The sequence below is a fragment of the Melanerpes formicivorus genome, unplaced genomic scaffold (genome assembly GCF_026170545.1).
Source record: "Melanerpes formicivorus ecotype bairdi unplaced genomic scaffold, bMelFor1.0.p_v2 SCAF_55, whole genome shotgun sequence".
NCBI classification, from domain to species: Eukaryota; Metazoa; Chordata; class Aves; order Piciformes; family Picidae; genus Melanerpes; species Melanerpes formicivorus.
Window position 1 is genome coordinate 2,582,054 of NW_027142407.1, and position 24,276 is coordinate 2,606,329.

Here is a 24,276-nt window from a genome sequence, read left to right on the forward strand (position 1 = left end):
AGTAACAACAAATGGATAAGAAAAGAGAGAGCAAGTGGACAGAGACATTCATTTAAAAATATAATAGAAGTCACAATAAAAAAAAAGATTTGAGAGTCACTTTCCTTGAGTGATTGACAGTGGGGCTCTCTTATATAACAACAGTGCTTGTGAGGCCAAGGAAAAGCTTTGTCACTGGTGAATTTAAAAACAAAACTTCGGTTTGTTAAACTATTAAATCTAACTCAAAGGAAATTATTTCTGTTCTGGATGGCTCAGGGGAGATCTAATAGCAGCCTTCCAATACCAGTAGGAGGCCTACAAGAAGAGCAGATTTAGGGTGGATGTTAGGAACAAGTTCTTGACCATAAGGGTGGTGGAACGCTGCAACAGATTGCCCAGGGAGGTAGTTGAGCCCCTGTCTCTGGAGATACTGAAGATCAGCCTCGACAAGGATCTGAGCAACCTGATCTAGCGGAGGATGTTCCTGCTTTCTGCAGGGGGGTGGGGGGGGTGGGGTGCTGGACCATTCTCTGATTCTATAACTGGGAAAATATTAGCTCTTCCCCCTTGAATTTTATTTTCTGTACAAACTTCTTCACTGAACAGAGATCTGTCAGTGTCTCCAGGATCAGGCTGTTGGTATCCAGATACAAAAACTGTGGCACAAGACTTCAAGTGAAAGAAGGGAGACTACTCACATAAGAAATAACAACATGCTCCTGCAAAGACACATTATTCTAGTTCCATATGGCCTGAAGAGAGCAACTTGGAATTACTGTAATTGGAAATGTTTTGTTAAACTCTCACGAGATAAAAACCATTAAATGTAAAAGCACATTTTTAAGTGTAAGGCTAAAATTCCTATGTAGGAACTGTCCTTCTCTCAAGGTTAATTTCTACAACATAAAAGGAAAAAAATGAAAGAAAAAACCAAAGCAAACCAAAGTAAAACAGCCAATCAAAAGGAAAAAAACTGTATGTAACACTCTGCAAACTCTTGCCATCTCCAGTCTAAAGCACCCCACTCAGTGTGCTGTTCTGGCTGTCTGCAGTGAGCTTCCTTTGTTAGACAACAATATGTAACCCAGAACTAAACTTCTGTAAAAAAATGGTAGGCCAAGATAACAAAGGAAAAGAATATATTAATTTTCAATATTCCAAGGAAGATTTTGAATCAAAATCAGACAATGTGCTAGATGAAGTACTGATACATTTCAGTTGAGAATAACTGCCTGAAGTGTATATGTAAAAAAATTTAAACCACTTTGCCAGTACCCAGTTGCTTTAAAAAAACCAAACAGTGCTTCCTGGTTTTATGCTAACTTTTGGTGTCTTTCCTTACACTACCAAAGAGAGTTCTTTAACAGTACTTTAAACAAACTAACTGATGACTTTTCTCCAAAAGCTAAAGGAACCTATCAACTCCCTTTACACAGAGCACAGAACAACTATCAAATAATGACAGATCTGGCCTAGGCCTGAGCTTTTAAATCCAGTGGAAAAGACAATATCCAGTTCCTAGTATCTTATAATTCCCATACAGGTACCAGTTCCTATGTGAAATACATGAAATATATATATCACATATATGAAAGATGGGAAATATGAATATATTGCTGCCATTTCTTGACTGAAGAAAGATGATTCTCCATCTCTGGTTTCTGCCTCTCCTTACTGTTACTTCAGAACAGCCTTGGCTTGAGGCACACAACAAGGAATGAGTGGTGCAGCTGGCAACTTACTCCTAGTCTCATGCTCTGATTATACACCAGAGACGATGAAACACAGACTGTTTACTGCTCAGTTGACTGTGCCAAAAAAACAGAATGGAAGACTCACAAGAAGATATGAAATGGCCATACCATTTGAGAAAAATAAAATGAATGTGATGTATGGTTTGGTTGGGGGCAGGGACATTGGTTCTGAAAGCCTTAACTTTTCTAGAACACACACTGAGAAAGGAGGGCAATCAATACACAGGGATCGAGTATATGAAAATAGCAACATATGACAGTCAGGAGCAATAATCCTTCAGTGTAATGTAGGAAGCAAGCTGTCTCACTGTCCACTTTCAAAGGATGAATCATAGAATGGTTTGGGTTGGAAGGGGCCTCCAAAGGTCATCTAGTCCAAACTCCTCTCCATAAGCAGGAGCATCCTCACTAGATAAGGTTGCCCAGAGCCTTGTCAAGCCTCACCTTGAATATCTCCAGAGATGGGGCCTCAACTACTTCCCTGGGCAATCTGTTCTGGTGTTCCACTACCCTCATGGTAAAGAACTTTTTCCTGAATGTTGGACCATTTGATGGATAGAACAGGATGGTGGCCAGTCATTTATTCTCCCATTCCTTACTCCCTTATAAAACAAGTCATTTTTTTAATTGGTAAATTAATCCAGAATATTCCAGAGGTATAAAGACAGTGATTTCTATCACAGATCTGCAATGTGTCATGATGATGCTATAGGGAATACAGGTAGGGGCAAGAACAAAAATTGGACTGTGCTTCCCTTCACTCCAAAATACTTAACATTTGCAGGTGTCCTAATGAATAGCAGCTAGGCTATGTTCTAGGTGTGTCATTTTCTAAGCCTATATCTACACCAGCAAGTTTTGCCACCTTACATATCTTGCCTTCTGTATCTCTGCATCTTGCATAGTGCAAATGTAGCTGTTGTGCTCATATTCTTCCTCACTTCCTGAAAAAAATCCTTTCTGGATCCTGAGATTTTGGGTGGGTTTAAGTCCACAGTCCCTAACAGTCTTTCTCAGTGTACCTTTCATGTGGCCCTTGTGCAGAAAGCTCTATCTTTGGGAAGGCCTTGTGCTACTCCAGATCCCATGAAGGCAAATACTCTTGGCATTTCTGCATGCTTCAGTGTTCTCAGATGAGTGCCTTGTCAGGAAGATGACAGTTGGACTTAGACAGAGTGATCTTCAATAAGGGCATTTATTAGAGTCAGCTGTCAAGCTGTTAGACTAAGATATGCTTTAAAAAAAATCACTAAGTGGTGTGCTAGGGGGGGGAAAAAAATTGTTTGTGCAGCCTGAATGAATGAATATTAGTCATATATGCAGTACTGTTGACGGTCCTTTGAAAGGCAAACCTGGATAATATTTTAACACATACCATTACGTATTGCTTGCATTTCCTAGCTTTAACGTTTTTATTGCATGCCAAAAGGCAAGTGAAAGGAGTGAAACTCAATCATTCCATGAAAAAACAACTACAGAACCATGCAACCTATTTGAAAAATGTTTTATTAACTTACTAAAAGGCCTTTGAAAAGCATCAAAGGGATTTATCATTGTGCTAAAAAAAGTTTGGTTGCTAAGTTGAACATTATGAAAAATATTGAACAATATTCTTCTGGAAATAAAAATTTAAGTAAAATATTAAAGTGTGAGGAGAATGCAAGTTGGTTATGGAGACTTTGCTCCTCAGTGATTTGACATACTTCATTTTATTCCCAGTCCAGTGTGCAGACATAGATTATATTGTTTACTGTCCTAGAAAACAGCTAGAACAGCACAGAGTGAATATTACAAGCAATGCAGTGGAAATGATAGAATCTGGGGCTAATTTATGCAATTACCTGCAGCATTTTGCAGATGCATTGTGTCCTAGGGCACTGCCCTTTAAGCTTCTTTCAGTCCTCTGCTCCTTCTGCTGCAGGTCTTTTGTTTCCTGCATCGTTGGATCCTCCCAGTTCCTCACTGCTCCCTCGGAGTTTTCTTTCTGCTCTCTCCGATCTGAATCAGTCTTTGAATGCTTGTGAAAGTTTCCTGACAAAGACACTGATACAGAAAGATAACATGATTGTTCCAGGGGACAAAACAATGATGAAAGCCATCTACGTTTCTATTTCCCCTCCGTACTTAGTCCCTTGTAAAGATTCATTTACTGATATGTAGAATATCAAAGTTTTTTTCTATTACTTTGGAAGTGTTGTGAAGCCGCAGGGATTGTAGACTGTCTAGCAATCAAGCTTCCCAGCCACAGGGAGAGAGATTTGTAAGAGGAGTCTAAAGCTATAGGTATTTTGGTAGGGAACAATTTAAGGAACTTATTACAGATTTTGTGGTTAAGGCTTCGGTTTTTACTCCTGAAAACATTAAAAAGACTTTTTATGGCCCCCTCAGCTACCTAACGGCACACAGAGATGATCTCCATGGATTCCACTGCATGTTTGCATTGAAAAGTATCCTGGACAAAAGAGCTACATGCATTACCTTTAAAAAACCTCAGAGCAGCGGTTAAGACTGTCCAGGGCAGGCTCTCTGATGCAGGACTTGGGTATGTTTCTGCTCTGCTGCTTAGCAACACAAGCAGAAAAGAAACTCGCTTTCCCACCCTTGCCTCTTTGACAGCTGTCTTACCTTTAACTCTTTCTCAGCACATTCGTGATTGGTTTATCTGGGCATTATTTTAGTGTAATATACCTGTGCATTTCTGTTGAGAAAAAAGACCACAGGACAGGTCCACCAAAGCACAGATTTTCAATTAGGCAAACATGAATTTGCTATTGTGCTTTAGTTCATAGTGGTGAGGCACAGCTTTGCTGGCAGGGATGCAGTTGGATGATTGCTGTTCAAAGCACCAACATTCAGCAGTGTGTGAAGTTTTCTGAAGCTGTATGTGAATAATTACCCACATCCAGATGGGTTTTGAAAGTCTCTAGAGAAGGAGACTCCACAACCTCTCTGGGCAGCCTGTCCCAGTGCTCTCTCACCCTCACAGCAAAGAAGTTTTTCCTCATGTTGAAGTACATCTTCCTGTGTTCCAGTTTGTGTCTGTTTCCCCTCATTCTATCACAGGGCACTACTGAAAACAGACTGCCTCTGCTTCTTGACATCCACCCTTCCGATATTTGTAAACGTTAATAAGATCCCCTCTCAGTCTTCTCTCCTCCAGACTAAAGATCCCCAGGTCTCTGAGCCTTCCCTCATCAGACAGATGTAGCAGTCCCTTAACCATCCTTGTAGCCCACCATTGGATGCTCTCCGGTATTTCCCTGTCCCTGCTGAATTGGGAAGCCCAGAACTGGACACAATACTCCAGATGTGGTCTCACTAGGGCAGGGTAGAGAAAGAGAAGAACCTCCCTTGACCTGCTGGACATACTCTTCTGAAGTCTTTCTGATCTTAAGAAATGGTAGAATATTTGGCTCAGATGGAACAAAACGTCTCTGACATAAAAATGCATGCCCTGCTACATCTGCCACAATGTTTTTCATCGTCTTTCCTGTGATCACTTTGTTCTGTTCCTTTCAATTCTGTACACAATGGCTGGGACATTCCTTCTCTCCCTTTCCTTCTCCTTCACTACATTGATATAGCTACTTTTCTTTGTTCAAAACAAGACATATGGATCAGAAGTCAAAGTGACTCTGACCTTCTGTGTCATGCAAGTCTTTTTTTAAAGGTTAAGTCTCTGAAGCTGTTCCAGATTTTCTTTTCTCAGTCCTCACTTTAAGGAAGGTTTGGCATATTTCTTAACTTTTGCCATTTATTAATCATTTACTTCTCAGCTCCATCATACTCCTAATTTGTACTTTTTTTCTTTTTCTTTACTTTTTTTTTCAGTGACTGCTGTGTCTCCATGATTAATCCTACCAGCCAACAGATTCTTTGAAGGACTAGTTGTTTTCTTTTTCTTTAGCCAATGGTACATGCACTTAGTTAGGACACACTACTGTACAAGCAAAGAAGGTGGTGTTTCCATAACACTGAAAATGAAGGAAACAGAAAAACTGATGATGAAACTCATGGTCATTGTGACCATTAAGTACTCACTGCAGAGGTAGACTGAATAGGCAGTGAGCAGCAATCAGTATATGATTGTAAGAACAGCAGAACACAGACAGTATTACAGTGGTGCTTGATTTCTCCATGTTGGATATCATCCTTGTGCATAACAGAGGTGGTTTTATTTTTGTGCCTGAAGGATTCAATTGCACCTACCTGGGTTGCATTATATAGAGCCATAGTCAAAGCTACAGCAACAAAAGTCAAGTGCTATCAAAAATCTTGAGGCATAGAGCAGGGTTGCAGTAAGATAGTCACAATACTTGTAGTAGGTGCCCTTAAAAACTGTAGCTCCTGACTGCACACAGAAGCCTCCCAGGATCAGAGGCTCACTTAAAGCCAATCTGAAAAGTCCTATTGGAGCTGAATTGGGCCCTCCAGGTGCGAGGCCTCTGTAAGTGTTGTAAATCAGAGGCATCCCTTCAGTGATCTTCCACTGTATGCAGTTGTTTCCTTTCTGAATGGTCCTGGACGCTTCTGAGTAGCATTCACTGAAAGCATCAGGGGAAAAAAAGTGGAACTACAGCAATTCTCAAAAACTTGTTTACTGAATGTCAAACTGAGAGCAATTACTGACCCAGAGGTATTACAGTTTATTCAGGGTGCCAAGTAATTATAGAAGTGACATTAGATCATCATTTACACTCAGAGTATAGTCATGAATGACAATGTCAGCTAAAACAAGGACAAATGAGCAAGAGCCCACAGTTTATAATATTCCTTAGAAGCACTGAACAAGGTATAAGTAAATGAGGGTTGTGTGGTCTAGTAGCTGCTGGTTTCCATTGGAAATTACCACCTGCTGTTCTCTAATATGAGAATCCCTGAGCCAAAGCTATAAACTAACAGTTAATGTTGTTTTTTGTTTTCTGTCTTCTCAGTTAGATAACAGATAGAGCAAATTACAGAAGAGACCTTTTAAGCAGAAAGCTTTGATACTCAGCAAATGTACTCCTTTAACAGCAAACTCTGTAACAGTTTTGCAAAACCTACAGCAATTGCTTGAGTTTGTACAAGTTACTCCTTTAGAGAACAGGCATGAGTCCCTTTTGCATGTTTTTTACTTCTTTCCAGATTAAATTGCAACATATGCAAACTCATCTGCTAGAAAGATGTGAACTCAGACTGGAAATACTTATTGGTGTCTGTGATCTCATTGCCTTATACAGGAAAATAGAATATATCTTAATATAGAAAGCAAAAGTGAATATCAAACCTAGAAACAGTCAATAGAAAATACCATTCTAAAAATGCTCCTTTTAGGTCAAATAATGGGGCTTTTGACATAACAGCATGGTGTTGCAAACAGGAAGGCTGAAGGAAATTCTTGGAGGTCATTAGGAGACAATCATCAATGTAGCCTTCCACTAGCTAAGACTTCTCTAGACAAGACTGCTTTACAAAAATATTGCTAAGAACCCATAGTGGTGGTTAAATAGACCCCAGGGGCTGAAAGACCATGAACACAGGAGAGGGGAATTTAGGAACATGCAGATTAACCCTCTAACTGCAGCTCTACTTAGCAAGATGATCTCTTGAAGAAAATAACAAAGTACTTTGCTACATTTTGATCATTTATTTAGCAAGAAGAGGAAAATGAAATTTTCAGCTTCCTTTTTTCTCTTTATTCAAACTACAATATAATGAGTAGTTCAGGTTAGGAAAAGGGAACACCTAACTAAATAAACAGTACAAATATCACCTCCCTCCTCCTTCAAATTAACATTATGTTAAACTTGCTGAACCAAAGACCTTTTTATGTAGCTGCTCTGGAAAAACAGAAAGCCCTGCTGTTCTGCTTTCTCTAAAGCAAGATAGTCTTCTCTTTTGAACAGGCTGTGGAGGATGAGTACCAGTAGCAACAGCAGTACAAAACCCAGGAAAAATGAAGGAAAGCAAGACGAAACAGTGAGTACTGCATTAGGATCATAGAATGGCTTAGCTTGAAAGGGACATTAGCGATCATCTACACCAACCCACCTGCTATGGGCAGGGATGCCTATCAAACAGACCTGCTTCATCCAATCTGCCTTGAACACATCCATGAAAGAGGCATCCACAACATCTCCAGGCAACCTATTCCAGAGTCTCACCACCCTCATACTGAAGAACTTCCTAAGATCCAGTCTAAACCTACTCTCCCTTAGCTTAAAACCAATCCTCCTTGTCCTATTGCTAGACACTCTTATGAAAAGTGCCTCTCCAGCCCTTCTGTATATTCCCTTCAGGTATTGGAAGGCAGCTATAAGGTCCTCTCGGAGTCTTCTCTTCTGCAGGCTGAGCAACCCCAGCTCCCTCAGCCTATCCTCACAGCCGAGGTGCTCCAGCCCTTGGATCACTTTTGTGGCCCTTCTTTGGACTTGCTCTAACAGTTTTGTTAGATGTATATTTATTATGTTGATGACAGTTAAACCTTTCTGCAGGCACAGAAGCAGCTAAACACCTACCTGAAGTTTTCAATCTGTACACTTCTTATTTGCATGCTCATTTATGTGTGTGTTCTGTGAACACACAAAGGGCTGCAGCCAATCACACTCAGATAATTGCCAAACTGTACCACACTCTGTATTTTAAAGGCTATATTCCACTCGTATATTTTAGGTTCTGTACTAAAGGTTTCCTTTTGTCACCAAGCTGTTATTCTCCAGATTTGAGTAAAAAATAACAGCCTATTGGAGCTTCACCTGAAAAAGAACATATGACTAAATACTTAGCAGCCAAGAGCTATTGCATTTACTGGGGGGGAGAACAACTGTCTTTGTTTTTTTTCTCCTATAGTTTTTTCTCTTTTTAGCTATTTATAATTTAAGAAGAACCAAACCTGTACTAACATCATTACATACATGAGAATTCTTAACTGCCTGCTTTTTCATAAGTTGCTCTTTCTCATAAGTTGCTACCTTAGTCCTCAGTATTATAGATGAGTTTGGGTTGGAAGGAACCTCCACAGGTCATCCAGTCCAACCCCCCTGCAATGAGCAGGGACATCCTCCACTACATCAGGTTGCTCAGAGCCTTGTAAAGCCTGATTAAGCCAATGAAACCTGCAAGTCAAAAGTTACAGTTAGCTTGCTTCTTGGTCTGTAACATGAGCCATGTGCTCAGTAGTATCACAAGCACAACCCTAGTTCCCTGCAAGGAATTTTTTCAGGGACATGGCAATGGAAGCACTAATGAAACTTGACATGGGAAATAATAAAGTATGTGCACCACAGTGATGGAAGGATAGAAACTATAAGGTAGTGTCCTGGTGTTTTCATGTAGCCAGTGTTTCCCTAAACCTCTTTATAGTCTCAGGCAAAGTAAAAGAAATTAAAATACCTGTGTGTGCATTTAAAAAGGGAAGGAGGAGGAAAATGGTAGAACAAAGGAGAAGGAACAAGGATGTGTGTGAGTGGAGCTGAAATCCTATTTCTGTATTCAATCTTATCACCACACACCTGAATGCCTTCTTCAATGCAAGCACCTTACAGGGTAGCAACAGACACTAGTGTCCAAACCAGTATACAAGGATGCTAAGCCCTTGTCTGGTCAAGATTTATAAATAAAACTACGCCTAGCCACAGTGCCTTTAGCTTATTGTATGTATTTCAGCCCCAAGACCTATTTTCTGCTGTTGATATATTTAATTTTTTTCATTACTAAAATGCCTCTGATTGTAAAATATTACAATGATACAATTTTGCCCAGGTGCTGTGTTTTGTTTAAAAGGGGGACATCAGGACTCTATTATACTTCAGCACTGTTTCTGTGGTTCCAAATGTTGCTCAATACAATGAGCTACATGAGAGGTAAGAGCTTAAAATGAGACAATCTGAGTGATTTGACGGTTGCTCTTCAAGTCTGTGTTCAATGCATTGTCAATGATCATCTGATTTGTGTATCTGATCTCAGGGAATAATCATTGCTAGATGCAAAGTTTACCACGCTACAGTAATAACAAATATAGTGCTGCCATGGACTTCAAAATTACTTTAGATCGAGAATCAAGGTGTTTATATACTCAGATTCAGATTAAAGCTCTCATATTGATCAAGGAAAGAAATGCAGCAATTTTACTACAATGTAACTGTGGAAAACAGGTTAGGAAGAAAAATATCTACACTAGAGCATAATTCTGACACCTAATAGTTCATCTGCCACACACAATGCACCAGTAAGTGATCTGTGTGCAAAAGTGCTGGAAAAAATACACATTTACTTTAATAGACTTAGGATTTGACATCATCATTTGCAACAGCAACTTAAGCACAGAAGGAAATTTGAGAACTGTACCTCTTGCAGGAATTAGTTAGACAGTATCCCTTCCATGACAAACATCTAAAGTCTCAAATCCTCTTTTTCTGACCTGTGCAGGCTGGGAAGGAAGAGCATTCCTTTCAGCAAACTTAAAGAATAATAAAATGCTTCTCTTTCTTACAATACTTTTTTAGGTATGTTTTGGTTTTAAAAAGTGAGAGAAACTATTATTTTACACACACACACAGACACACACACCCCCCAAAGTGCAAAATAAAACACTCCCACAGAATTGGAGAGAAATACAGAATTGTATTAAATTTTATATATATATATATATAGAGAGAGAATTACAGAATACATCAATCTCTAATAAAGAATACATAAATCCATACTGCCTGCTACATAGCAAGAAAAACCTTCCTCCACAATCCATGCCTTAATACTCATGCCTTAGTCCTCTTCCCCCCTCCCCATGCCTTACTTCATTAGACCCAAACAGGCCAAAAATTGCATAGGCAAAATTCACCCAGGCCACCTGATCCTGCAGAGAAGCCTGGAATCTTCCCCCATGCCTGACAAGAACTCACCCCTTCCCAGGAGGAAAAGAGAGAAAAGAGAAAGAGCTGGCAGAGCTGCTGATTAAGACATAGCACAATTATGGGATAGAATAAACAATTTACACTTTCTGGTCCATCCCTGGACCTCTCTGATCCTCCTGGAAGACTCAACTTAATGGTTCTTAAAGGCACCATAACAAGTTCAGAAGAAAAGTGTGGTGGGTTGAAATTTACCCCGCACCCCCAGAGCAGGGAGGTCATTCTGTCTCTGTACACTGCACCGGTTAGGCTGCACCTCGAGTACTGTGTCCAGTTCTGGGCCCCTCAGTTTAGGAAGGTTGTTGACTTACTGGAACGAGTCCAGAGAAGGGCAACAAAGTTGGTGAGTGGCTTGGAACACAAGCCCTATGAGGAGAGGCTGAGGGAGCTGGGGCTGCTTAGCCTGGAGAAGAGGAGACTCAGGGGTGACCTTATCACTCTCTACAACTACCTGAAGGGAGGTTGTAGACAGGCTGATGATGGTCTCTTCTCCCAGGCAGCCAGTACCAGAACAAGAGGACACAGTCCCAGGCTGCACCAGGGGACGTTTAGGTTGGATGTTAGGAAGAAGTTCTATACAGAAAGAGTGATTGCCCATTGGAATGGGCTGCCTGGGGAGGTGGTGGAGTCACCATCATTGGAGGTGTTCAGGAGGAGACTTGATGGGGTGCTTGGTGCCATGGTTTAGTTGTTTAGGTGGGTGGGATTGGTTGATGGGTTGGACGCGATGATCTTGAAGGTCTCTTCCAACCTGGTTTATTCTATGTCTATTCTGTATCTATTCTAAAATAAACCACCTCAGAACTTGGAAAGCAAAGTGAGAGCTCTGTTTACAAAAGGCAAACTAAAAATCTAGAAGTATAAAATGCACTGAATACGTACAAAATGTGTGTACATGTCTTCACAATTCAGAAAAACAAATACAAGCATCCCCTGGTATGGAATCACCCCCCTGGACGGTCCAGGGGGACTGTTGGCAACCTCCTCCCTTTCTTCCCTCCCTGTTACCTCACAGACACAATACTGAGGCAGCAGATGGTCAGGAAAGAGGTAAGGGAGCAATGCAAAGCAAAATGGAAAAGAGAAGAGAAAAGGATAGTTTGCAGCAAACTTTACCCTAGTTAGCAAGCCAATAGAATGATACAGATAAATCAGTTGTTCTTTTGTATCCAATGGTAATTTATTTGCCCTTTACTCAAAGATAGCCAGAAAATTCTTATTCTTGTTTGTAACTAAGATGCTAGGCTAAAGCATTGGCCTAAACCCATAACAAAAGGCAATAAAATCACAGTGTATAAGCTAACATTGTTTTCTGGATAGAATAAGAGGAATAGGCTCATGTTCTGGATCAGGCTGGTCTCTAGAATATTAATATATGTCTATTTTCTGACATGCACTGCTAACATGCACAACCAGTCATTGCTGCTAGGAGCAGACATCATCTCTGCAAATCGACTTCACATCTGGACATGAGTTTTTACAGTATTTCATACAAATGATCCTAAAGCAGCAAACACAGGTGAACCTTGAAAGTTTTGCTCTAAATTCACAGTTTCTTTTAGTTTTAAATCAAATGGATTTAATAATGAATAGTTATACAGAGCTGAGTGAAGGCAGTAATTCTTTCTCTTATTTTTGTGCCTCAGCTAAATTCTGTCCTCTGTTTAGTAAGTCCTAACCAAAGACATATTTTTTAATTCATTTAATGGGAAGATAAGTTTTTAGCCTGTGATCTGCAGAGCTCGGGGATTCCTATGGCACCCAAATAAGGAAACAATTTCAGAGATCATAGAATCAGAGAGTAGTTTTGGTTGGAAGAGACCTTTAAGATCATCAAGTCCAACCATTAACCCAGCACTGCCAGGTCACTGAACCAAGTCCCTCAGCACCACATCTACATATCCATTCAGTCCCTCCAGGGATGAGGACTCCACCACTGCCCTGGGCAGCCTGTTCCAAGGCTTGACAACCCTTTGGGGGAAAAAAATTATTCGTCATGTCAAACCTAAACCTTTCCTGGTGCAAGTTGAGGCTGTTTCCTCTTGTCCTATTGCTTGTTACTTGGGAGAAGAGGTCAACTCCCACCTGGCCCCATACTCTTTTCAGAGAGCCAAAAGGTCCCCCCTCAGCCTCCTTTTTTCCAGCCTAAGCAACCCCAGTTCCCTCAGCTACTCCTCACAAGACTTGTGCTCTAGACCCTTCACCAACATTGTTGCCCTACCCTGGATCCACTCTAGCCCCTCAATGTCCTTCTTCAATGTAAGCTTTGATGCAACTATGATTATCCTAAATTTCTAAAGGACTCTACATTTCTACTGCAAGGTTAATACTGCAAAAATAGATGAAAGCTACTGGCTCAGGCTCTGTTGCAGTGTCACTGCTTCCTTCTGGTTATAAACGTTGAGTGCTAGACATAAAATGGCTATTCTGTGCCATACTTTCATTTAAAAGGAACAAGTGCCAGCAGAACAGTTGAACAGGTAATAATAGTTTCATGACCGCTTGTATACCATGCAGTTATGGCTCTCTGTGAATATTCTTTTAGGGCATATGTATTGTGCCTACCATATTTTACCTGGGATAGGACAGGTATAAAATTAGCCATGCATTTCCCAACACCTTGGCATGCAAATCACACCTGCTGCTATACTTTGACAGGTAAATCAATTATTCAGTGTCAGAGTCAAGGTACCTGTGGAAATCCTACTTTTAATATGCTTGCACACCTACATTGTGGTAGAAAAAAAAACTTCCCCCCCCCCCCCCCCCCCCCCCAATGCCAAATTGTTGGAATGATCTTTTGTTTTGTTTAGGGTTGAGAAAATGCTCATTTCCTTTGTGTTCTGAGGGCTGAATATGATCATACTTGCAGGTAAAAATTGTAAGGCTTAAAGTATTTGGGTTTGTTTGATTCCATGACAGAGAGTGCCATTACTAATTTAATTAAGACTCACTTGCATATGCTATCACAAGTATCCGAAGCTCTCAAAGCTCCAAGGACCGCACAGATTTGTTACAGTTAAGTATATTGCATTGCCAAGGCTGGCTGCAAATTAAATCTCTTTCAAAATATATTTTAAAAAGTCTCTTCCCAGCCTATCTTTAACCACTTTCTTACTGTTGTAAGAAACAGTGTTTATTATATTCTGGTTTTCTGGTTTTCCTTGTCTTCTACAACGTGTAGACACAAAGAACTAACAAATGAAGTCACTTCAACATGCAATTTGAGACTTTCTCTGAAAAAAAAAATAGTTTTATAAAGCTTATCTGAAGAACTGATCAGAATTTATCCTGATGGATGACATTTTATACTCATCTGTAACTTCAGAATGGTGAATAGTGACATACTGCAGCCACTAAATGGCTCATTCTTGTCTTAATTTGCCCCAGTAAGCATATCAGGTGTCTGAACTGTTTTCTGGTATCTTCTTTGAAGTATTGTTTTTTTTCAGAATCATTGAATCATAAAATGGTTTGCATTGCAAAAGACCTTACAGATGCAACTATACCAGGTTGCTCAAGGGCCCATCCATCCTGGCCTTGAACACTTCCAAGGAGGGGACATCCACAGCTTTATCTGAATAACCTGTTCTAGTGTCTCACCACCCACACAGTAAAGAATTTCTTCCTTGCATCTAACCAAAATCTATTCTCCATTTGAAACCCTTACCTCTCATCCTATCAACTACTTTCCCTGATAGACTGCCTCTCCATCTTTCCTGCACATCCACTTCAAGTACTCAAAGGCTGTCCCCAGATCCTTCTCTTCTCCAGGCTGAATTACCTCAACTCTTCCATTGTTTCCACGTAGGGAATGAGCTCCAGTCCTCTAAGAGCCCACCTCTCAAGCCTAGCAAACTCCCTCTGGATGGCATCCTTTCACGCTAAGGTTTCTCTCAATGCCATCCCCTTCCTCCAACATGGCAAAAACACCACACAGTTTGGTTTCATCAGCAAACTTGCTGAGGGTGCACTCAATCCCACTGTCCATGTCACTGAGAAAGATTTTAAACAGAACCTGTCCCAATATTGACCCCTTTGGAACACCACACTTCACTGGTCTCTGCTTGGACATTGAGCCACTGACCTGGAGTGCAGCCATTCAGCCAATTCCTTATCCTCCAAGTGATCCATCCATTAAATCCATGCCTTTCCAATTTAGAGACAAGGATGAGGCAGTGTTAAATGCTTGAAAGTCCAGTTAGATGATACCAGTTGCTCTTCCCTTACATCCAGCAACACTGGAAAAATTTGTCAGGCATGATCTGCCCTTAGTGAAGCCTTAGCCTTAAAAACAGTCTTGTTGTCAGGTCTGTTAGATGGCTACCAGAGTCCCAAAGATACAGGTGCAAATGTGAAATATTATCAAGTGTGGGATTGTTTTAGGAAGGGTATTGCCTAACTGAAGTAAAAGTCATTCCATTACACTCAGATATATTTATCTGTGTCCAGCATTCAGCCTCTGGCTGCAAACAGGGGGCACAAAGGACTTGAGAAATGGCAGAAAGCTTTATTTCTTTTTCTCTTCTCTACCTATATTATGAGAATGATGGGTTCAGCAATCCTGCAGGTTTTCTTGTGTACAGAGGATGAGATCCTAAAGTCTGGAAATCTTTTCTCTACCTTTTTTAAATTTATTTGCTTAAAGCCTGATCACTTTCCAATTTTTTTATTTTTTTAATGCAAGGACTAAAAGAAACTTAAAGGAAATGTTCATATGAAATCTACATAAACAAATGTTAGAAATTCTCTTCCTATACTCAAGTAAATATGAACTCAGCAGTTTGTGGTACAGTTGTGAAACAGTTTGGTTTTGGGGTTTTTTTCCTCTCTTACCCAAAATAATTTCCTCTTTTCTAAGGATATTCTTCACTGGCTTTTAAAGATCTGTCATAGGCACCAAATATGTGCTTGGGCATATCTATATTCCCTCTTAATTATCTGCTTTCACTCTCTGCAGATAACTAATCCTGGGTTTCTTGGGCTTTTGTAACATGCCTTGTAGAAATGGCATTTTGGTGCTAATGAGTCAACAAAGAGAAAACTGCCTGGGGCTTTCAAAATACTGTGTTCAAACACAGTAATGGCACTGAAAAAAGCACCCCACCTTACCAGATAATTATTAAATTCACATTAGGGGAAAGCTAAAATGATGGGGTTTGATTTGTCTGTTAGAGAAGTATTTCTAGATAGACATAAGGAAAAAAATCCTATCAGCTGGCTCTGATTCTACTCCAAAGAGGAGGTGTCTTAAACAAGACTTAATGGTGGGAAAGTTATTCTTCATTTTTTGGGTCCATCCTATACATAGAAAACCACAACTTGAATATATCTTGGCCTTCTGGAGTACAGTGCAGGAATGCCAATCCCAGATAGGTTTAAAAAACCAAATCAAACCCAACCAAACAACAAACTCAATCTTTCTTGTCCTTACTTCTGCTCTGTTCCCTGCTCTCCCCCAAGCCCCCATGACATTTAAAGCTTGTGACTTTTTCCCTTTCTTAAAAATTGCCTTACATACTGAACCCTCAGGGCTTACGTCTTCTGATTTTTCTCCACAGCAAGAAACTCTGGAACCTTACTGATGTTTTCTTCTTTTAAAATGGATGTTCACTTGACCCCAGGAATTGCAATTTAGAGGGAGCCACAGGCACAGCCCTTGTCTCAGCAGCAGTATGAATGCAGGACGTCTCCTCATTGAGGGAGCCAAGTGACTCCCTTCTCTCCACATCCCACTGCTCAGCAGACAGTGAGCCCCAGTTTTCACTTACTGGTAGGGAATGAGCCTCAGCCTACCTCTGGGGGACTCCAGATTCTCTCGATCCCAAGAATTACACTGGAGTCAAAATGTTAGGTGGTACCTACGACTCTGGGAAGAAAGAGATGCTCGTCATCTTCCTATTCCTGGTGTGCAGGCACTACTTAAACTGGTGTTTTTTTCTGCAGAGTAGAAGTTAACCAGTCAATGCTATCCTATTTGTGGGTTTGTTTTATCAGACCACCTTTTTTGTTTTGTTTTCTATTAAGGCAAGGTCATACCACTGTGTTACTCCACCTGTCTATTTATCTGATTTCTTAGCAGAGAAATGAATCCTGGATATTAATTCATGCCAAATATTCAGCCTGGAAAAGATAAGGCTCCCAAGGAGGTGGTGGAGTCACCATCCCTGGAAGTGTTCAAGAGGGGATGGGACGTGGCACTTGGTGCCATGGTTTAGTAGTCATGAGGTCTTGGGTGACAGGTTGGACTTGATGATCTTTGAGGTCTTTTCCAACCTTGTTGATTCTATGATTCTATGATCTTGTCGTAGGGTTGAGGGAAAGGCCAGGCCCTCCCCCCCCCACTGTGAGTAGAGGGAAGAAAATTGAAGGGAAAAAAAAAAAAAACTCACAGCTGAATTAGCAAAGGAGTGGGTGCTGTATATTTACAAAGCAGTTTAGGGAAACGCGGGGAAATATACACAGAATTTACAGTATTTACAATATATACAGAAATATACAACAAAGTCACACAGAAATGAGGGTTCCCTCCTCTGCTGAGGGGGGGATTCCCCACCTCTGATCCCCTTTCTCTCTCCCTTTCCCCAGAGAGGGTTAGAAAGAGAGAAAAAGAGAAAATTAATTAAAAGCAGTTATGTGTTAATTGGAAAGCGGTTAGTACAGGCCTTGCAGTTTATCAGTTTCAAGGTCAAGCCTGGCCGAAAGCCCAGAAGCTGCGAGCTGCAAGCCACCGAAGGAGGGGAAGACAGACTGACCAGAAAAGTGCAGGAATGCCCAGGATTCTCTGCTGTACTCCCAGTTCAAAAGGTGCTTCCCCCCAATCTACCAATGAAATTAGTTTAGATCCGTCTTTCGTTTACAAACATCCGACGACAATACTCCCTTTCGTAAAGGGACAGCCTCAAACGGTCACAGATCTTTAGGGTCCCTTCCAAATCAAGCCCCTCTATGATTGTATGGTTCTATGATTCTGTGATTCTATTATATGCTGGATTAGATATTTCATTCATTTTAACTTCTTTCACAAACCCAATTAAAACAGTAATAGCAATTGAAATGGTAGTAATAGCAGCAACAAGAAAAACTAGAAGTACCTAGTTTCCAGGGAATTTTGACAAACAGTAGTGCCTATAGACAGCTCTGTAAAAATGTACTTACCAGCTGGGATTGAAATGAGCGACCCCACTGTAAATAGAAAAAAGTCTTGTAGAGGAAGAACAGAACTGGGCTGAGAAAACTTGGATAAACTGCAGCTTCTACAACAACAACAAAAAAAAGAGTCTTGACATTTGTCCTAGGAGAAAGGTTTCACCTTAAAAACACTCTGGAAATGTAGGTTAGATCAGGAAGATATAAAGACAAGGTGGAATTTACAGGGATTTGGATGTGAAGTGTTAGCAAGTCTGACCATCTCAAAAAGGCATGCATTTATGTCTCTAAATAAGGCTCTGGGGACTAGGTTGCTCTTGTATAGCCTTTAAAGATTGCCTTCAATTTTCCATGAAGTCAGTCGGTATCAGAGAACTCAGCAGTTCATGAGACATGAACTCTCTGAATGGTCAGGTCTTTAACAAACCAAATAGTGGACCAAAGTGGTAAAGTTTGCCCAGCACAGTCAGGGACCTCTCTTGATGTCAGATCTTACGATGGTTTCCATCATTTCCTTACTGACCCTCTCTCCACAAGCTCCTGAGTGACATAGGAAATACTGAGGAGTTGCTGGATTAAATAGGTGAAATAATCCCCATGGGAAATTGTGGTGAGCAGCTGGTTCAATAACCCTACCTGCAGTACATAATGTCTTAGCCAAATAAAGCTGGAAAGGGTCATCTGCATTATCAAGGGCAATTCCTCTGCAAACACAGGCAACCACTTCATTTAAGTCTTCATAGATCAAGTCAAGTCTGGCTTAAAATGAATTAACTTTTCCATGCTGATTTAATTGTTATTATTTTGGGGGGGGGGGGGGGGTGTATTCTCAAAAACTGCTACTTGCAAAAGAAATCCTCTAATTTCCATCCTAAATTTCTTCAGTCTATACCTTTTACTCAATTTATTATGTTGTCCTTCCTCCCAAACACCTCCTTCTTTCACCTTATGAATGTCAATTAAGATTGTGCAAAAAAGCTGTCAGGAAAAATAAAACACTAAAAACTTTTCCTGGCTTTATGCCATTTTTCACTACCACTGTCTGCTCAGTTATGGTTTCCTTCAGAGTTTGTGCACATGCTTTAGTTATTACTGGATGCAAGCTAAAAATGCTGGAGTCCATTTTTCCCTAGTTGATAGGTGGGAGGGGAGAGGCAGGGGAAAATCCCACCTTTTTTCCTTGACATGTGATTGTATAGGTAATTTTTATCTCAGGTTAAAAGTGGAGTTAACTAGCTCCTCCTTAACAGTTCAAAAAGTACTCAGAAAGTTAAAATGCTCTTTCCCTTCTGCTTTGATACTAGATTGGCAATTTCCACACCCAAATTTTTATTATACTGAATCACAGAATGGTAGAGTTTGGAAGGGACCTTGAGAGACCATCTATTCCAATCCTGCTGCCAGGGCAGGATCACCTAGAGTAGTCACAGAACACACCCAGCTGAGTTTTGAATGTGAAGAAGACTCCACCATCTCTCTTGGCAGCCAGTTCCAGTGCTCTGTCACCCACAGAGTGAAACAGTTTTCTGTTAAGTTTATGTGGAATCTCCTATGTGTCAGCTTGCACCCACTGCCCCTTCTTCTATCATTGGGCATCACTAAGCAGAGCCTGGCTCCGTTGTCCTGACCCTCCCCCTAAACATGAATGAGGTCACCTCTCAGTCTCCTCTTCTCCAAGCTAAAGAGCCCCAGCTCCCTCAGCCTTTCCTCATAAGGAAGATATTCCACTCCCTTAAGCATCTTTGTGGTTCTGCACTGGACTCTTTCAAGTATTTCCCTTTCCTTCTTGAACCGAGGGGCCCAGAACTGGACACAGTATTCCAGATGCAGCCTCACCAAGGCAGAGTAGAGGGGGAGAAGAAACTCTTGACCTAACCACACTGCCCCTTTTGAAAGAAGCCTGAAACAGAGCTGCAAAGACCTACTGCAATCTTTTAAAGCTAGATGCTTCTAGAATGTGAAACATGTCTGCTTACACATACACTGTCTGTATGTAAGCTTCTGTATTGTTTGGCTTGTTAGCTTCTTATCTTCTGTGCTATAAACACCTCTCTGTGTTAGGGTTTTGATTTTTTTTTCTTCTGAAGACTCTGTGACAATTAAGAGAATAACTAATGACCTGTTTCCATACAATGTGAGCCAGTATTTTTGACAAAAGGAAGCATATGCTTGAAAGGGTAGGCTCCAGCTCTCAGGAGGCTTTGCTTTTATATTGCTGAACATACAGAGTGCCAAAAAAAAAAGAGGGATCTGTCCTCCCATATACCTTTTCATTCCCCTATGGGGAAAAGAGAAAAGTTTCAAATCACCAATTTAGCAGCTTGCTTGGTCTTTTTTTAACTTGCCTTTTAAGGGGCCAGGAAACAAAGGAATTAAAACTCATTCAGTTGGAAAAGCTGATTAATACTTTCACTGACTTAGAAGAGAGGAATAATCCACTGGAAAGAGGTAAATTTGGAGATTCTTATCACCAAAAAGAAAGAACCAGGGGAGACCTGAATTCTCAACAGCTACAGTAGTCCCAGGATATTAACAATGGGTGAAACTGAATTTGCTTGAATGTAAATTAGTGTAATGTGTTACAATAAACAGGTATACATTTGAATAAGCAACTGTGATACAATTACCACACACATTTTTCTTTCTTAGTAGAGGAAAGGAAGTCTTCTGTGTCAGTGGGGATGATCTCTGCGGGACAGACATTGCCAAACATTGTTAATCTACTGAGAAATTGAGGCAAAAATGCGTATTTATTTGAGGGCAATTCCTGGGTCACTTTTAATCTCCAGCATATCCCTCTTGTATACTGACCCCACTTTTGCTTTCCTTGCTCTTTTCCTCTTTGTACAGCTGAAGAAGCTCTTAATTCTTTGCAAGATCTAACAGTCCCCCTGATGGAGTTTTCTTAGCTGATCCCTCTTTTTACAGTCCTTCTAGACTCCCTATTTATTCTTACTGTCTTTTACAGGGACTTATTTGTCTAGCTAGGTCTATAATTCATTCCTTAATGCGTTACTGCCTTGCTTGGAGTAAACTTGGCAGATCTTTGGAGGACAATATCAATCATATCCATTATTTTTTCATGGTTTGTTCAGATAAAAAGAATATTAATTAACTTAAATTAAAAAGTAGTAGAAAATCAAAACATAATCCAATATTAGTTTTCCTTACTCTTCAGAAATCAGGTGTATCACTGGCCCTTGTTAGTAACAGGGAGATAATGTGATGAGGAAATGCCTGGTTCTTATTTCCAGCAGTGCTAAGCTAGAAGCATTCCTTCTCAAATCCCTCTAAGGAAGTGTAGTGTTTCCAATGAAGACACAACACCCAGAGTGTTTGCTTTACATGCTTTTATCCATATCCAAGTCTATCTAAATATAGTCTATCTAAAGAAAGCCTGTCTATAGTTAGATTTTTACCTTCAGATTTTGGCCATATTTAAAGACCCACAGATGGCACATGAACCTCAATGGTTCATGAAATCATATTTCTTCCATATATTTTATTATATTAGCACTCTTCCTGTATATATATTCACGAAACTATATGATAAGATTAAAAAAGGGAACATGACAGAACCTTACAGTTACTGATGTCTTCAGATACTTCTGTAAACAAATGATCTGAAACCTCTGATCAATACATGTATGTAAGTACAGGGTGCTATGTGTCAAAGGGGCATAATCATTAATATCCCTAATAATATTCATATTTGTTTTTCTGCTTGTCTAGAAATCACTGCAATGGAGTATTCAGTCTTCATAATGTTATCAGATGATTATTTCCTTTCTTTGCAAAAACACCTGAGTGATCTCACCTTTATCAAACAGGGCAACTGGAAAGCAAATGAAATTTTCATATTGTGTAAAGGATAAAACCTAAATACTTACTTTGTCCAAGAAATCAGGTTTTGGAGAAGATCAGTGAGTATGGAATTCTTGCAGCACAGCATACTGACCCCAAGTTCTTCTTCTGAATGAAGGGAAAGTTCAAATATCTGAACGTATGTGGTACAGCCTTTATGTCTAGATTCTATTATGGCATAAACAAACTCATTTATCTCTTTAAAATCATAATGCTTCATTTTCTTGAAGAACATTGATTCAGAGGCTTAACAATACCAAGGGCCCTGGTGAATAGCAGCAACAAGACCTATCCAAGAGATGCCTTTCATAGGCATGCAAATAAAAATATTAGATCACAGAAAACATCTGGTTGGAAGAGACCTCAAAGATCATGCAGTCCAACCCTTGACCCAGCACTGAAAGGTAAACACTAAACCATATCCCTAAGCACCAGCTCCACAGGCTGATTAAACACCTCCAGGGATGGTGACTTACTACTGCCCTGGGCAGACCATTCCAGTGTTTGAGAACCCTTTCAGTGAAGTCATATTTCCTACCATCCAGCCTAAACCTCCCCTGGCACAGCCTGAACCCATTTCCTCTGCTCCTGTCACTTGACACCAAGGAGAAACGGCTCCTTGGTGATCACTAATCAATTTCTCGCAAACAAATTTCCTACCCCTAAACAGAGGTACTCAGTAACTGAGACTCAGTATCTTGGTTCATACAGTTTGCTATGCAACATCACAAGCACTCCTTTTGGTATATAAGGAATGCCTTTTCCTAAGAATATTCTCAGTGCTGTTGATAATCTTTTCCAGAAGAACAGGATAACTTTTGATCTTCTCAATTTCCTCAGCTTTAAAGATATTTTCTTATTTTATAATAGGAACTTCATATTTGCAAAGGTAGTACCCAGGTGTACCAAGGTGTACAATTCTTTTTACTTTCACCTAAGTTTTCAACCTGAATGGTGGCTTCCTTACACAGGCCAGGTAAGTAGTCAGACACCAACTGTCTACCTCATCTTTGGTGATACAGTCCCATCTGTCAAGGCAGTGGCTGTCTTTGTGCTTATAACTTGGCTGTGAATGTTTAACAGCAACTGGGTAGCTTCCTTAGGAATTTGACTTCTGCAATAATTGTCTCTAAAATAATTTTTTTTCAAACAGTGTCAGATATAACTGTCTCTCTTTTTTTAAATTATATAATCCTTACTCCTGTCTGTTGCTGGCATTACAAGCCACAAAGGTATTGACATCCTCAATGCTAAAGATTTTTCACATTTCTGGTTCTTCTTTTGCAGAAAACAGTAGACTACTATTGTTTTTCTAGTAATTATCATATGCTTTCTAAATGTTAAGGTTCACAGGAGGTTAGGGACTGGAAGGGACCTCTGGACATCTTCGAGTCCAAACCTCCTGACAGAGCAGGACCAGGTTGCACAGGAACATATCCAGATGGATTTTGAAAGTTTCCAGAGAAGGAGACTCCCAAAACCTCTCTGGGGAGCCTGTTCCAGTGCTCTGTTACCCTTACAGTGAATAAGTCCTTCCCCATGTTGAGGTGGAACTTCCTGTGCTGTAGTTTACATCCGTTGCCCCTTGTCCTGTCACAAGGCACAAGTGAGAAGAGGCTGTCCCTTCCTTCTTGACACCCAGGCCCCATATATTTATAATCATTTATTAGATCCCCTCTCAGTCTTCTCCTCTCCAGACTAAACAGCTTCAGGTCTCTCAGCCTTTCCTCATCAGGCAGTGCTCCAGTCCCCTAAATATCCTTGCACCCCTCCACTGGGACTCTTGCAAGTAGTTCCCTGTCTCTCTTGAACTGGGGAGCCCAGAACTGGATGCAATATTCCAGGTGAGGTCTCACCGAGGCAGAGTAGAGAGGGAACAGAACTTCCCTCGATCTGCTGGACACACTCCTCTAAATGCACCCCAGGACCCCATTGGCCTTCTTGGCCACAAGGGCACTTTGCTGTCCCATGGATAACTTTAGAATAGAATATAGAATATAGAATAAACCAGGTTGGAAGAGACCTTCAAGATCATCGTGTCCAACCCATCAACCAATCCAACCCACCCAATGGAGACAAACAAAAAAAAACCAGGAAAAAATACATTAGGCAAATTCTGATAACAAACACAAGGACGCTTGTCCACCAGGACTCCAAGGTCCTTCTCCACAAGGCTGCTCTGCAGCAGATCACCTCCCAGCCTGTACTGGGAGCTTTATAAACATTTTATGAACCAGTGTTAGATGGTGATGGATTTACTGGGAATTGTCTTTGCTCTCAGTCATATTGTACTGAGGAAAAAGGTGCTACTGGGCACAGCTTTCTGTCTCTGAATCTGGCCAGCAGAAGTGTTTGGATTTCTCTATTACATGACAGCCAACACAGTGAGAGAGAATATTCCTCTGAAGCCAAATGAACAGGAAATATTACTGCAGAAAATAATGAACTGGAGCCAATACAGAGTTGTTAATGCTGAGAGAAGCCTCTGAGAACCAAATAGATAATGTAATTCTCTCTGACACTCACACAAACAAAGGAGCCACTTACTTTGAACTTATATTGTTGAAACTTGTACATTCAATAGCTGAGCTACATAATGAACTCATTAAAACAAATAAATGAATAAATTAACAAAT

At 40.5% G+C, this 24,276-nt stretch overlaps 1 long non-coding RNA gene across 1 annotated transcript in view; it reads left to right on the top strand.

Moving 5' to 3' along the window:
* Positions 1–24,276, top strand: part of LOC137452514 (uncharacterized) — a 116,476-nt gene that overhangs the window by 36,229 nt on the left and 55,971 nt on the right. The window contains exon 2 of the long non-coding RNA XR_010990102.1: positions 7,625–7,697. This is a non-coding gene — a long non-coding RNA (uncharacterized lncRNA). The remainder of the gene's footprint in view (positions 1–7,624; positions 7,698–24,276) is intronic.